The 14,059-nt window shown below is 32.5% G+C and overlaps 2 long non-coding RNA genes across 2 annotated transcripts in view; one reads left to right on the forward strand and one right to left on the reverse strand.

The window, feature by feature from the left end:
* The window catches only part of LOC126735951 (uncharacterized), a 327,730-nt gene that overhangs the window by 248,268 nt on the left and 65,403 nt on the right, over window positions 1-14,059 (forward strand). The gene's annotated exons all lie outside the window — the stretch shown is intronic.
* LOC126735964 (uncharacterized) lies at window positions 10,076-11,415 on the reverse strand. Its single transcript, XR_007660569.1, has 2 exons — window positions 11,324-11,415; window positions 10,076-11,079 (listed from the first exon to the last, which is right to left on the reverse strand). It is a non-coding gene; the product is annotated as an uncharacterized LOC126735964 (long non-coding RNA).

The following is a 14,059-nucleotide window of genomic DNA, read 5'->3' on the forward strand; positions in this document are numbered from 1 at the left end:
TATTATTTTGTTTTGAGACTTAGGCTATTTATTTTTTCCTGACGCGCGGACTTGTGTATCGTTCGGGAGTTACGCTACTTCTGCACTGAACCCGGGCGGCCCGACTCGATGCGGTGGTGGGAGAATGTCATTTTTGGGAATTTTGGACATAGGCCAGTTCTGATCTGAAGTGACGACTTGTACTTTTTTCTCCTAAACAGATATGCCCTTTAACTATACAGTAGTGCACTTATCTCCAATTATGGAAAAATTTTACTTATACCACTTTTACACTGACCCCCTCAATTTTGGCTTAACTTTGATAATTTGAGAGAGGTTTAAGTTTTTTTAACAAACAAAACAATAATTCATAACTTTGTTGAAGATTTATCATCACACATTCCATAGTACATAATCATCACATGTAGGAATATTAGCTATTTCTTTTCAAACTTAGCTCCAAGTATTCAAATACGAATTGTCGCTTGTTGATGCACCCAACTTTCAGGCACTACAATAACGCATCAAATGCTTTAATAAAAAATGTTTCGACCAAAAACTATAGAAAATTCTATGCTCAACCATTTTGTTCAAATTATTTTTTTTCCATATAATAATTTATTGCTTTTGAAATATGCGAAACATCATCAATATAAACTGAGACAGCTGCTTTTTTCCTTCAAAAATGATATTGGCTACTTTTTTGATAAAATAAATACCATGGCTGTCATAAGCGATGTAAAATTTTACCCCTTCATGTAAGATGGCGGATAGCCTGCAAGGAGTTGATGGTCCAAACCTCGAATTTAAGCTTTTTAAATTATACCTTAACGATAACAAATAAATTCATTCTTATCCTATAAAATTGCAAATATAAATACTAAGTATACTGGACTACAGAAACATGAAATACCTGGAAGTTATTGCAGCCAAAAGATCTCATAACAATATCTATTTCTTCCAGACATGTAATGTCGCTTTTTATTACCTGTAAATAGTCAAAAAAATCGGGGGATGCTACCTCAACTGCCTGAAAAAAATAACATACGACCTTAAATGCTTAAATGTCTTGCACATTCCTTTAATTCGGCATAAAACAACTTATTAAAACAACATTCATTCTCCAATGTTAAAACTATAATTTTTAATTATTTTAATTTTAATTATCACTTTATATAAAATTATCATCATTAAAGTTTTATTTATCCACAAATCGGCCGCGCCCAATCATTTTTCATCCGTAAATGATTTATCGCGAAAAAAATTAGCCAATCGGTAGCACTTGAAAGAAATATGAAGGAGGCCTTCATTAATCTTTGTCAGTTATGTCATGTTGAATTTGACGTCATTATTTAACACTTAAAGCGGCCTCACTTATCAATCAGTGCAGTGGAACAAATGCAAGCTGATAGGATTGTTAAATATAATATTATGTAAACGTAAATAAGTTATCGATTCGATTATATATGTATTGGACAATCAGAATTTGCATTTTGTTTTTCTGAACACAACTGAGTGTGCTTCTTAAACGTAAATAATAGGAACCACTAGCATCCTATGTAATCAGAGATTTTACGCGTTTACTGTATAATAACGATAATATACCCTTAAGCCGTTACCGGTAAAGGTAGGTAGTACTTAAAAATAGTGGTCAGTTGCAGCAGCATCCTAACAATAGAATAAGGTTCCGGCCAGAGTGGGCGAGATACAGATCTCTAAAGATGCGGCTTAAGATAAGCTTTGCAAAGAGTCATTATTCTACTACGGTCTTGAGGTGCATACCGGTACACTTTACTTGATAGTAACAATGTTACATTGTTGCTTGCGATGCTAATGGGGAGAAGCAAGAAGTTGTAATGTCCTTTTCGTTTAAAAACCTCTGTAATGTTGACTTTTTTTTAGTTAAAATAATTTTGCATTGCTTCGAGGATGTTAACTTAAAATGCAATTGGTTTATTATTTAAATGGTAATTGGTCAGTGGTTCAGGAATTAATTAACTGAGATCAGCAGAAACTTGTCCAACCTGAGTAGGACTAAGAACTCCAAAAATAAAGTACACCATACTAAAGTTTTAGATCCTAATAATATATCCAAAAATGATACCAAAAGAAAATATCTTTTTTCCTAAAGTAAAGTGTTTTTTTTTGTAAGAAATTAAAAATTTTTTAAAAGCTAGAATTTTGTAATTTAAGAGAAGTATTAAATTGCATTAGATGTACCTGGACATCTTTATTTAATAAAATAAAGGCTGAAGATCTTTCCCAAGGATGCAAAGCGATATTACCGTAATATAACACAATTGGGAAAAAAATGTTACTGGAAAGAAATCAAGAATTTCAGGAAATTAAAGTAATTTTTTAAACTAACAGGCAGTTGTAATTAACAATATCTAGCACTTTTAGACTAGGAAGGTAATATTATGCAGCAGCAATTAATAGTCAAGAGAAGATTAATCAAAAAAGATTATCTCAATTGCCTGTAACTTATAGTTATCACGCCATTTTGCCAGCACTCTCTAAGTGCTAATGGCCCAATATTGGATTTGAAGATTGAAGATCTCTCTAAGCGTGCGAAGCCGTATTAATATAAAATAACATAAAATAATAACTAACAAAAAATTCCTTAAAGATCTCAGAAAATCTGCAATTTCGCCAGAAGAAGTCAAGAAATCCATGTAATTGAAGTGATTTTTTCTTTATGCAGTTGCAATTATTGAACACTAAAAAGAAATTACTTAATAAGCTTAGAACTTAAAACTTAGAAGATATTAGACATTCTGGGCTCCCTTATTTATAATGGAATTAAAGGTCTGATTTACTGATGGCACCTTTAGACTCGGAAACGAAGGAGATAATAAGCAGAAACTGGCCATAACCAAAGAGGATCATCTCAATTGTCTAAAATTGATTGAGAAAAAGCCAAGAATTTCAAGGAATTAAAGTAATAAGCCTGTAATTTATAGTTATCACGTCATTTTACCAGCACTTTCAAGTGATGATGGCCGAATATTGGATTTGAAGATTGAAGATCTCTTCGCACCCTCTTCTAAGGCTGCGAAGCGGTATTAACATAAAATAACATATGGAAAAGGACTACTAACCAGGCAAGCAATTCATGTAATTAAAGTCATTTTATCTATTTCCATGCAGTTGAAAATAAATAACTGAGTGTCTTTTCAAAAGGGGATATTCACATTTTTGGGTTTGGTTATACTAAGCCTTGAATCCATTTGTCAGTGCTAAACTTCATATTTTGCCCATCATAAATCGAAACAAAACGTGATATATCCTTAGTAAATTACATTGAAAAAATTGTGTTCTTTTCAAAAGGGGATTTACTACTTTGATTTTTCTCAAATGGTGAGATTTACATAAATTAATATTTACATTTAATTTTTTACATGTTTGGTTTAAATTTTATTATACTTTAAACTAATTATGTAAAAAAGAACAGATTATATTTAATAAGGGGCTTATAGGTCCTACGTTCTAGGCAGTGCAGTCTTGCGTTCCAACTGTCATTTACGTATCTATAATGTTGCAGTCAGAGGCACGATACTGTGCTCTTAACCACTCTGTAAATTAATAATAAAGTGAGAATGTGAGGATATAGTTAGTGTGATGTGGCGAATATACATAACAGGTTAATTCGCCCTAAATCTGATTGGCTGCAGAAGTCCGGCAACAACCAGCTGTTATTTGTCTTGTCAACGGTAGACGGCTGACAAGTGACGGTACACGGGAGGCTCTCCCGCGCATTCCGACCGACGACACGTATCGAACATTACTCGTGTTCTTTTTATAATTTAGGATTGTTATTAAGTGCAATTAGGTTATTTAAGGGTAATAAATTAAGTTCTTAAACAAGTGTGCCTTATTTGCTGACAGCAACAGCCACAGTGATAATGCTTTCATTGTTTTTTGGTTAGTTTGCATATAAAATCAATAATATTGAAGACAAAATATTGATAGAAAATGGAAGATAAAACGGTAGAGGCTTCAAATACTGGTGGTAGAAAGCAGAGGAGTATAAAGAAACTTCGAAAAAGGAAATTGTAAGTGTATAAAATAGTTCGCGTTTTGATTTGTTTGTCTGTTTTGTTTATAGTACTAGTGATATATTTTTTTATAGATACGTTGATAAAGATCCTCTGTGTACGGATTTCAAAAAAACTTATTTACATTGTTCTGGTAAAACTAAATTTAAGTGTGCTACTATTCATTTCTCATTGGTGATGAAAAATAAAAAAAAAGCTTTACGAATGGGAAACGAAGGTAGAACAAGATATATTTTTATCCCGATTAATAACGCCTTATGATGCACAAAAAAGGGAAACTATGCGGCAAAATCAAATATCAAGAATAGGAATATGAGCTGCCAGTATTACTTATTTTCAAAGAAAAAACGTGTGATTGTAGTGTGTAAACAATTTTTTATTATTGCTTTTGGAATTACAAAAAGAAGATTAAAGAACCTGTGTAAAACATTACATAAAGGAAAAACGCCGGCAGAAAACCGAGGTGGAAATAGGTATGGTAATCGCAACGAAAACAAAAAGCAAAGCCTTCGTTTATTTTTAAATAAAATGCCTACACAAGAAAATCATTATGGCCGACAAAAGTCAAAAAGGATTTACTTGTCATCACAATTAAATGCAAAGAAATTATGGCAACTTTATAATAGTTTTGTGACGGATGATTTGAAAGTTAAGAAAACAATGTTTTATAAAATTTTTATAGGAGAATTCAATATCGGATTTGCATCTCCAGCTACGGATGCTTGCAATGTCTGGGTGTTATGGCGTAATAAAATAAAAAATGGGAAAGATAACGCCAAAAAGCAACAGTTAAAAACAGAACAGAGGACGCATAAACTCCGTGCAAATGCATTTTACGACTATATGAGAAAAAAAGAGGACAACAGTCGTTCTGTATGTTTTGACCTACAACAGGTTCAGTGTTTGCCTAGGGCCCCCATACAAGATGCCTTTTTTCTGTAAGTTTAAAGAATGTTGTAATTCAATAGACTGGAATGGTATCATACTTAACAACGGTGATCCTTTTAAGAGTTTCCATTCAACTTTAGTGAATGTTTTTGAGGCAACTTTTCCCATGGTGACAATTAGGGAAAAAAGGAGAAGACCCTGGTATAGCAGGGGTCTATTAGTTTCTGATAAAAATCTTCGGTGTTTGCACTCCATAAGAAAGTTTGCCTTGGACAACTCCAAATTCATATCCTACTTTAATAGATATCGCAAAATTTACCGTAATACAGTGAAATTGGCAAAAAACTTATACTACTCAAGTAAAATAAACCAATCAAGAAATAAGTCTAGAGAGTCTTGGAAAATTGTTAATGACTTATGTGGCGAACATGGGAACCCTTCTGTTTCTAATAGCACGGTGTCGGCCGAAACACTCAATCATTTTTTCCAGGGTGTTGCTTTGGGTCTATCAATATTATTGCCTCAGTCTGTTGGAGATCCGCGCTCATACTTACACAAGATTAAGGTGCCTGAAACATTTTTCTTTAGACCAACAGATTCTAGTGAAATAATGGAAGCTCTATCCTCAATGAAAAACAAGAACTCCTCTGGATGGGATGGGCTGTCACTAAAGGTCCTAACAGCGCTACCGCTACCAACCCTTGATTCTTTGGCTGAGGTGTTAAATGTTTCACTTTCAAGTGGGTCCTTTCCACATTTACTCAAGGATGCCTTGATTATACCATTATTTAAGGGTGGAAACTGTAATGACCTATCAAATTTCAGACCCATAGCCCTGCTTCCCACGCTTGGCAAGCTTGTAGAAAGATTGGTAAAAACTAGGATGATGGAATTTCTGAAACGGCATAATGTTCTTAACCATCAGCAATTTGGATTCCGGACGAAACTGGGTACATCTGATGCTATTTTCAATTTTTTAGAGAGTCTGTACATGGGGTTGAACGCTGGGGAGAGTGCGGCGGCGGTGTTCTGTGACTTATCTAAGGCGTGTGACTGTGTAAGTCACAGAATACTGCTACAGAAGCTAGAAACCTATGGATTCAGAGGAGTTGCTCTCGACTGGTTTCGTTCTTACCTATCTGGAAGAACACAAAGGGTATTCTTTGACAATGATATGTCATCCCGTCTGAATATGGACGCTGGTGTACCCCAGGGTTCTGTTCTTGGACCAATATTGTTCCCGCTATATGTCAATGATATCTCTCAAATTCCAATTAGGGGCAAATTTACTATCTTTGCGGATGATACAACATTACTTTGGCATGACACTGACACCAAGAGATTAAGGAATATTGTTGATGAAAATTTAATTCTTGTAAAGTCATGGTGTAAATCTAATAGATTAACTTTTAATATTTCTAAAACTAATATTTTAACTTTTAAATGTAACCTTGGAACTGTCACTTTGCAAAATGAAACAATAAGTCCTTCTGAAACATGCAAATTTTTAGGCCTGACGATTGATAAGCAATTAAAATTTGAAAATCATATCTCCTCTTTATTAGGGAAGTTATCATCCAACTGTTATGCTATTAGAGTAATAACACATTCTCTGGGACGTGATGTGGCCAAAATTGCCTACCATGCTCTTATAGAGTCTTATCTGAGATACGGTATTGTATTTTGGGGTGTGTGCTCTCAGTATTTGTTCAGTTCTCTATTTATTTTGCAAAAAAGAGCCATACGCTATATGTGTGCAGCTCCCTTTCGTAGCCCCTGTAGGCCATTGTTTTTAAAACACTCTGTCCTGACATTGCCATGCTTTTTTATTTTAGAGACTGTTTGTCTTATGCACAAAAAATATCGCCATCAACTTGGCCCCCCCTCCTCGGGTTACAATCTCCGAACAATCTTCTCTTTACCTCTACCTATCCCAAAAAGTGAGCAGATTAAGTCCTCTTTTGTATATGGGGGCAGAAGGCTTTTTAACCCCCTACCCCTTTATATAAGGCTAATAAATTATGAAAAACGTTTTAGGAAAAATATAAAGAAACTCTTGCTTGCTAAAGCATTTTATTCTGTAGACGAGTTTTTAAATACAATCTTTTGACAGTGAAGAATTTTGCACAGCGTAATGTGAATTCTTACTACCCTTTCTTTGGGTATGTTCTATATTCTATGTATGTAAGAATTGTTAAAATTTTTATATTTTTGTAAAAGATTATGTTGTCAACTATCTTTAAGATTTTATATAATGCTTTGTTAACAACAGATGATGTTATGTAACAATAAAGCTATTTTTGACTTTGACTTTGACTTTTATGCCAGACAGCCCAGTGTATACAATTCTTGTCTTGTACCTTTAGATTCAAAAGATCCTGTTTTTTACTCATGGGATGAGTCACAATCAGCAAGAGGTTCTACCGAAGTGGAATCTGCTGTGTATGACTATTTAAAGAAATTAACACTAGAAGCTGATGTATTTCACCTAAGACTGTTTTGCGATGGTTGCGGAGGGCAAAACAAGAATAGCCACATTATACACATGCTCCTATTCTACCTTTTGAATGACTCCGCAAGACATCTTAAGGATATAAAATTATTTTTTCCAGTATGAGGCCTCAGGAGACCGGGTTTTTGGGTCGACTGGAGAAAGAAATTAGAAAGTATGTTGTAATAACCACCGAAGAGAATTATAATGACATTTTTAAAAAATTTGGCACACTAAGATTATTGGGGCACGATTGGATTCTAAAAGATGTAAAAAGCTTAGAGGAATATTATAAAAAAAGTGGATGGTATCCAGAAATTTAAACGAATAATTTTTACTAAAAAAAGGTTCGAGGTCATTACTCCGTTGATTTAAAAAGCTATGAGAATCCGTTGGAAAAACCTGTAACAATTCTTAAAAAGGGAAAAAGGCATCCTTTGTCATGGGATAATTTGAATTTGGGGTTACGTTCATTAAGCGAGAACAAAAAAAGGACATAAAAAACTTGCTGAACAAACAGTTTGGTGATGAGTGATTTAATTTAAAAGAACTACAGTGGTACAAAAAATTAATAATTGATGATCCAAATAGTGCTTCCGAGGTACAATCAAACCCCGAAATGGAAAATATGTGTGATTTTCTTACAGATGATATAGGTGAAATAAAAGTTTAACAAATTTTCAACTTCTGATCACTAATATTTTGTTGTTTTGACCTAGAATTTGTGTTTTGTTTTTTTTTATAGCGTCTAAGATATTTGTAATAAAAAATATTAAAGATCTGCTCCATTTTTTATTATCCTGATAAAATGTAGTTAAAACAAAAACTTCTTACTAAAAATATACTTCTTACTAAAAATAAACAAAACAAAAGGGGATATTTACAATTAGTTCAAGACAAAAGGGGATTAATTGAAATGGATTTTTCAAAAGAGGATATTCAACATTTTTGGAAATTTCTAACATCAAAATTAAAAGGCATGATTTTTTTCTGAACATTGTGTTTTAATAGTAGGTTTATGTACTTTCTAAACAGTAAAACCACTTATCCGCAAATATTTTCGTATTTGTTCTAAAAATTTTTTTGATTTCCTGAAAAAAAAAGATAAGATGTAGATATCCCCATTTGAAGACACTTCTCAACTCTAGTTTGACTTCCTGAAACTAACAAAAAATTACATAAGCAACTTATAACCTTAAAGATTTCAGAAAATCTGCAATTTCCCCAGAAGTAATTGAAGTGATTTTCTCTTCATGCAGTTGCAATTATTGAACTCTAAAAGTAAATTACTTTATAAGCTTAAAACTCAAAATTCAGAAGGTCTTAGAAATTTAGGGCTCCCTTAATGCCATTGGAAAAAAAGGCAAAAAAAACAGCAATTTATGATATTGATAATATGTCATAGGGACTGCAATATTTCAACATTAGTGGTGATCCTTTATCTACTCCAGTAGCATTACTCTTTATATTATTTAATATTCTATTAACTGTCGATGCGTCTGATACTTGAATTTTAAATTATTGTCGTAAAAATTATTTGAATAAAAGTTGATGTTATTTGTGCAGTTCGATTGATTTTCTAAGTATGTGCTAAATAGTTATTGAGATCATTGGGATTTGCCAAATTTTGTGGTATTTCAACATTTTTTTGTGTGCAACCATTTAAGTTTTTTAAGGCTGCCCAAGATTTCTTTGAATTGCCACTCATCGAGTCCAAGTACTTCTTCTTTTCTTTATTATTGCACCTAGAATCTCTTAACTTTTTGTATGTTACCCAGTCCAAATGAAGTTCAGATCTTTTAAATGTTTGTAATGCCTTATCCCTTTGTGTCATAAATATTTTTAAATTGTCATTTATCCATGGAGCCTTAGGCTTTGTTATAAGAGACTGTTAACCTTTAACCACTCGCGCACTTTTTTTTACGCTACTACTCGCGCGGTGTATTTTGTACACCATTGCATTTTATGGTCTAAATTTGTTTTTGTTTTATTTTATTTTCTCTATGAATTATAAATATACGTGTAATAGATAATTGCCTAATTTAAGTGCATATTTTTGGCAAAAAATCAGTAACTATGAACAGAAATAATATTACACAAGTAGTAACTCTATTCTTTTTTCTGCCGCAGATAAAGCATCTTCCTCTGATTTTTCTGGGTGGCTCTTCCTCTACGTCGTTTACTTGAGTTTTTCTATACCTAGATAGAAAATGTCTGATATCTATAGGTAAAGTAGATATTGTAGCTCTTTCAGACAATTGAGGTCTCATCAATGACAGAGAAAGCGATTTTAGGAAAAGTCTTCTGTATTTGTGAGGAGAATAAGGATGAGTGGCGTTAAATAAAATTTGGCTATTGATTCCTGCTATATTTAGTAACTGAAAGAAAAAAGCCAATGGCCATCTCCTTGTTCTTCTTCCAATAGAAAACGTATTGCACATTTTGTCCACTGTGTCCACACCCCCCTTTGTGATATTATAATCTAATATAATTTCAGGTTTGTTGGTATCTGGGTCCATGGAAGAGTCGTCGTGCATAGTGGAAATCAAAACAACGCATTTATTTTTTTTTGGACACTTGAAACTATGGTTACATCCTTTTGAAATCCGAAAATGGGTGACCCAACCAATCTATTTTTATTTGGCAAAAACTCTATTGGAGTCCCGATAAATGTTATTTTATCTTGTAACAGCTCCAGTGCCAAAGGGTAACTTGAATACCAATTGTCGCAAGTTAAATTCCGGTTACTTCCTTTCTGTTCTTCCAACAATCGATGAACTATGGCAGTTGGCGAGTTTAATTGATTGTATTGACCGTCTGGTTGTTTTCCACAGTAGAGCTCTAATTTACTGACATAAAATGTTTTAGCATCACAAAGCGCAAACACCTTCAACCCATATTTGGCAGGTTTGTTGGGTATGTACTGGACAAAGCTGCACCTCCCTCTAAATGCAATCAACATTTTATCTATGGTCATAAATTCACCAAGAGCGTAGTTTTTTCCTGAATTATAAACAAATTTGTCCAAAATAAATCGCACCGGGGCCAGCTTATCGGTTTTTTTCTTTCGTTCCTTGTTCCTTTGTCATCAAATCTAATATTTGCAAGCAAAAAAAGAAATCTTTCCGTTTTTGTAACGTCCTTTGCGTCTCTTTCTCGATTAAAATTTGCCCGAACTTTTGAAATTTCCAAATTAGTATACTGAATGATATGTTCAATCATTTCATCATCAACAATTTTTGAGAAAGCACTCATCTCATCAGTTATGTCACGGGCGCATTGCTTTGGCCCTGGTAGTATTTTTATTATATTTTTGCTTTTGGATTTAGTAGATTTACACATAGGGTTACATAACTTTTATACCAAATAGTTGTTTTATCCTTGCCAACATACTGACCTTCTCTATTTGCCACTAACACGGAGAGAGGAACATCTTCAGAGCCTGAACTTTGATCACCTTCCACTTCATCTTGTTCTTCTTGCTCGCTTATTTCTTGTTCGGAGTTTGAATTGTGTTTATCTTCCTCTATATCTTCATTTTCATCAGATATGTCACCTTACCCGCCAATTTCTTCTTCGGAATCCGTATCACATATAACCTGGGCCACAGCTTTCAATTCATTTTGGGTTAAGCTTTTCGGATTTTTTATCTTTATTCGGTGCCTGAAAATAAAAAATATATAAATTAAATATACAAACGAGTATAGGTGGCACCAACAGAGGTAATCTTGTACTCCCACTTATATTTTTACTTTCAAACTACATACCTATCTTTCAACTTATTTAAATTTTTATTTAATCACACTCAAGACAAATCCATTACTAATAATATTTACATATGCACACACTTCAAAATAAACGATTTTTTGTTGAAAAACTAAAAAATATATTATTTTAATGTACTTACATAATGAGTCGCGTTGGTGTATTCTGTACACCACGACAAACTTCTCGGGATATTCGACCTTCTACTTAGGCGATCAAAACCGTATTGGCACTGCATTTGGAACACACATCGAGCGAAGCATAGCTAGCTCGGTGACGCCGAAAAAGTGATCGTATGGAATCGGCAGCGGTTGGCGCCAATTTGGTGTATTTTTTACACCAGTGCGAGCAGGTTAAACAGGCGCATGATGATCAAATAAGGTCAAATTAAATTATTTAAAATAAATATTTTCTGGTCAGTATTAGTTGCATAAAATATGTCATCCCACGGTTAATCCCTCATATCAATCAAAAAATTGTTTAAATTAAAATTTTTAAAAGATCGATGTTTTAGAACTTTAAGTATTTTAATAGTTTTTGTTAAATTTAGATCGCAGTAAATTAATTTATGATCAGATGTATTGCCGGAGGGAGTCACGACAGATTTTATTACTAAAGAATTATTTGTCACAAAAATCGCATTGACTAATGAGCTAACAGTACCCGAGATGCGTGTAGGCTCATCAATGATCTGCACAAAATTATAGTTTTCAAATAAGGGCACCAATGGGTTTTGCAGATTAAGTAAATTAATGTTAAAATCTCCCATACTTAAGTTTTCATCGACGGTGAGATAAAGGTGTGAAAAAATAGTATTAAAATCGGAAATTAAAAGAGTAAAATTTAATTTTGGTGCTTTTTATAGAAAACATAATTTTTATTAGAAACGTTTATTTTAAATATTAAATATTCAAGCTGTGCATTAAATTCAAAATCGAAAGCTACCATTTCCAGAATAAAATTAGTTTTTTACATGGGCCGCAACACCTCCATCCCTGCCTGTAGTAAGATAAAACAATCACTTATTTAGATATTTCTATATGTCAATTAATTAACGATTGTCTTGATGTTATTTCGTGAAAGAAAAACGTAATAAAATCTCGTCGGAGGACACAAGTTCCCGCCGTAAAAGCAATAATTGAAAATGGCATCGGGATCCGACACATATTGGCATCAGGTACACGCCAATAGAATTTTAAATGCCTAAATAACGATTGCAACACACATTTCGCTTCTTCGTTTGTCATAACGACTCCGTGCAAGCAGCACGTGAAAAAAGAAGAAGAGTTACGGAGTACTAACAATTAAGGATAAGATTAACTGCTGACAATTACTTCGTTAGGTAATTTCTGTTTTTATATTGTAATTTAATTAAACAGCAATTGATTAACGTTTTTATTGACGCTGAAACACTGCGGAAATTGAATTTAATGGTATTGGGAAAAAAGTGGATTTTTGATCGGTGCACTTTACTTGGCGTTGGTAAGTAGTCCGTTAATTTAAAGTGATTTTATGGGTTATAAATTTGCCCTGTTTGTAATAGAAGTCAAACGTAATTACAAGGAGTAATTAATTCATTTTTGTTTCTTACGCTTTGGAATTTAATTTGAAGTATTTTTATAGGATATTTTACAATAGGAATTCATAATATGGTTCTAGACTTTTAGGATCTTGAGGTAAGTTAAGAATAAATAAAGGTCTGGCACCCTTCAGTTGCCACAGATTCCAACTAGTTTAAATCATTCTCTGTACTTTTCAGTAAGATCCAATCACTTCTTGATTCTTCCATATACCTATGTTAATTTAATTGTCCTAAATCAACAAGAAATTATTTCAACTCTCTGGAAAAAATAAATAAACTTCTTAAATCTCCTAGTTGTCATAGTTTCCAGAAACTTAAAATTATTCTTTTATATACGTGTTTTGCTTATACAACCTAAAAGTATTAAAAAATGTCTGTAACTACCTGTAAAGGTGATGTCTTTAATTATCTATTTCCTTATCTTTTAAAAGCGTTAACATAACTCTTAAATGACTAAAAAAACTCCATGGTATTATTACGGTAAAGCCATTAGTTTTCGGTTTTTCTAGAATGTGTCTTAATATCAGCATTATTTTTTCAGCAGTCAATTTAGATACTTAATCTTTTATTCTTTTCACTTTAAGGACTTCGGAACGGTTTTTCTATCTCAACCACCTTTTAAGAAGAAATTATTATTTTAATAATCTAAATGAGACTAGAGGTTGATTTATCTTCATCCTTAGGTAGTTTCGCGAAATAACTTATTTCTGATGAAACACTATTAGTTTAGTGCGACATTTCGACGATTTAATTCGAGATTAAAGGAAAAGAAAAATAATTGAAAAATCCAACAACACAAGAGATATATCACTAATTTTAGATAAATAAATTGCCTAAGTTTCTTTTAGACAATTTGTACTTACGAATAAACAATCAATAGAATATTCCGAAAATGCGTGTGTTTTTTTAAATTATTTTTCTTTTAAAACTTATCGTCTATTAAAATTTATTTTACTAATTATTTAATGACCTCGATATTTTTAATTGTTCCGTTTCTAATTCATTCAATTGTGTTGTCGTTTTTGTTTTATTATTTGAACAAAAGCTGTAATTTTTGTTTAATCCATTAATGCCCAAATTATTTTTTTTTTTGAAAATCGTTCAAAAAATATTATTTCCATGTTATTTTGGATAATTTTTAGCCAAAAAAAAATTAAAGAATTTTTTTTGTTTTTTAGTTTTTTCAAAAAAAGATGATCCATCGCTGGGCAAATAATTGATTTTTTTTTATAAAAAAATATGTTTTTTATTACTGTAAAATTGTACAATATCTAATTTTTGCGGTGATATTTTAAA

Source organism: Anthonomus grandis, chromosome 1 (assembly GCF_022605725.1).
Source record: "Anthonomus grandis grandis chromosome 1, icAntGran1.3, whole genome shotgun sequence".
In the NCBI taxonomy this organism is placed as follows: Eukaryota; Metazoa; Arthropoda; class Insecta; order Coleoptera; family Curculionidae; genus Anthonomus; species Anthonomus grandis.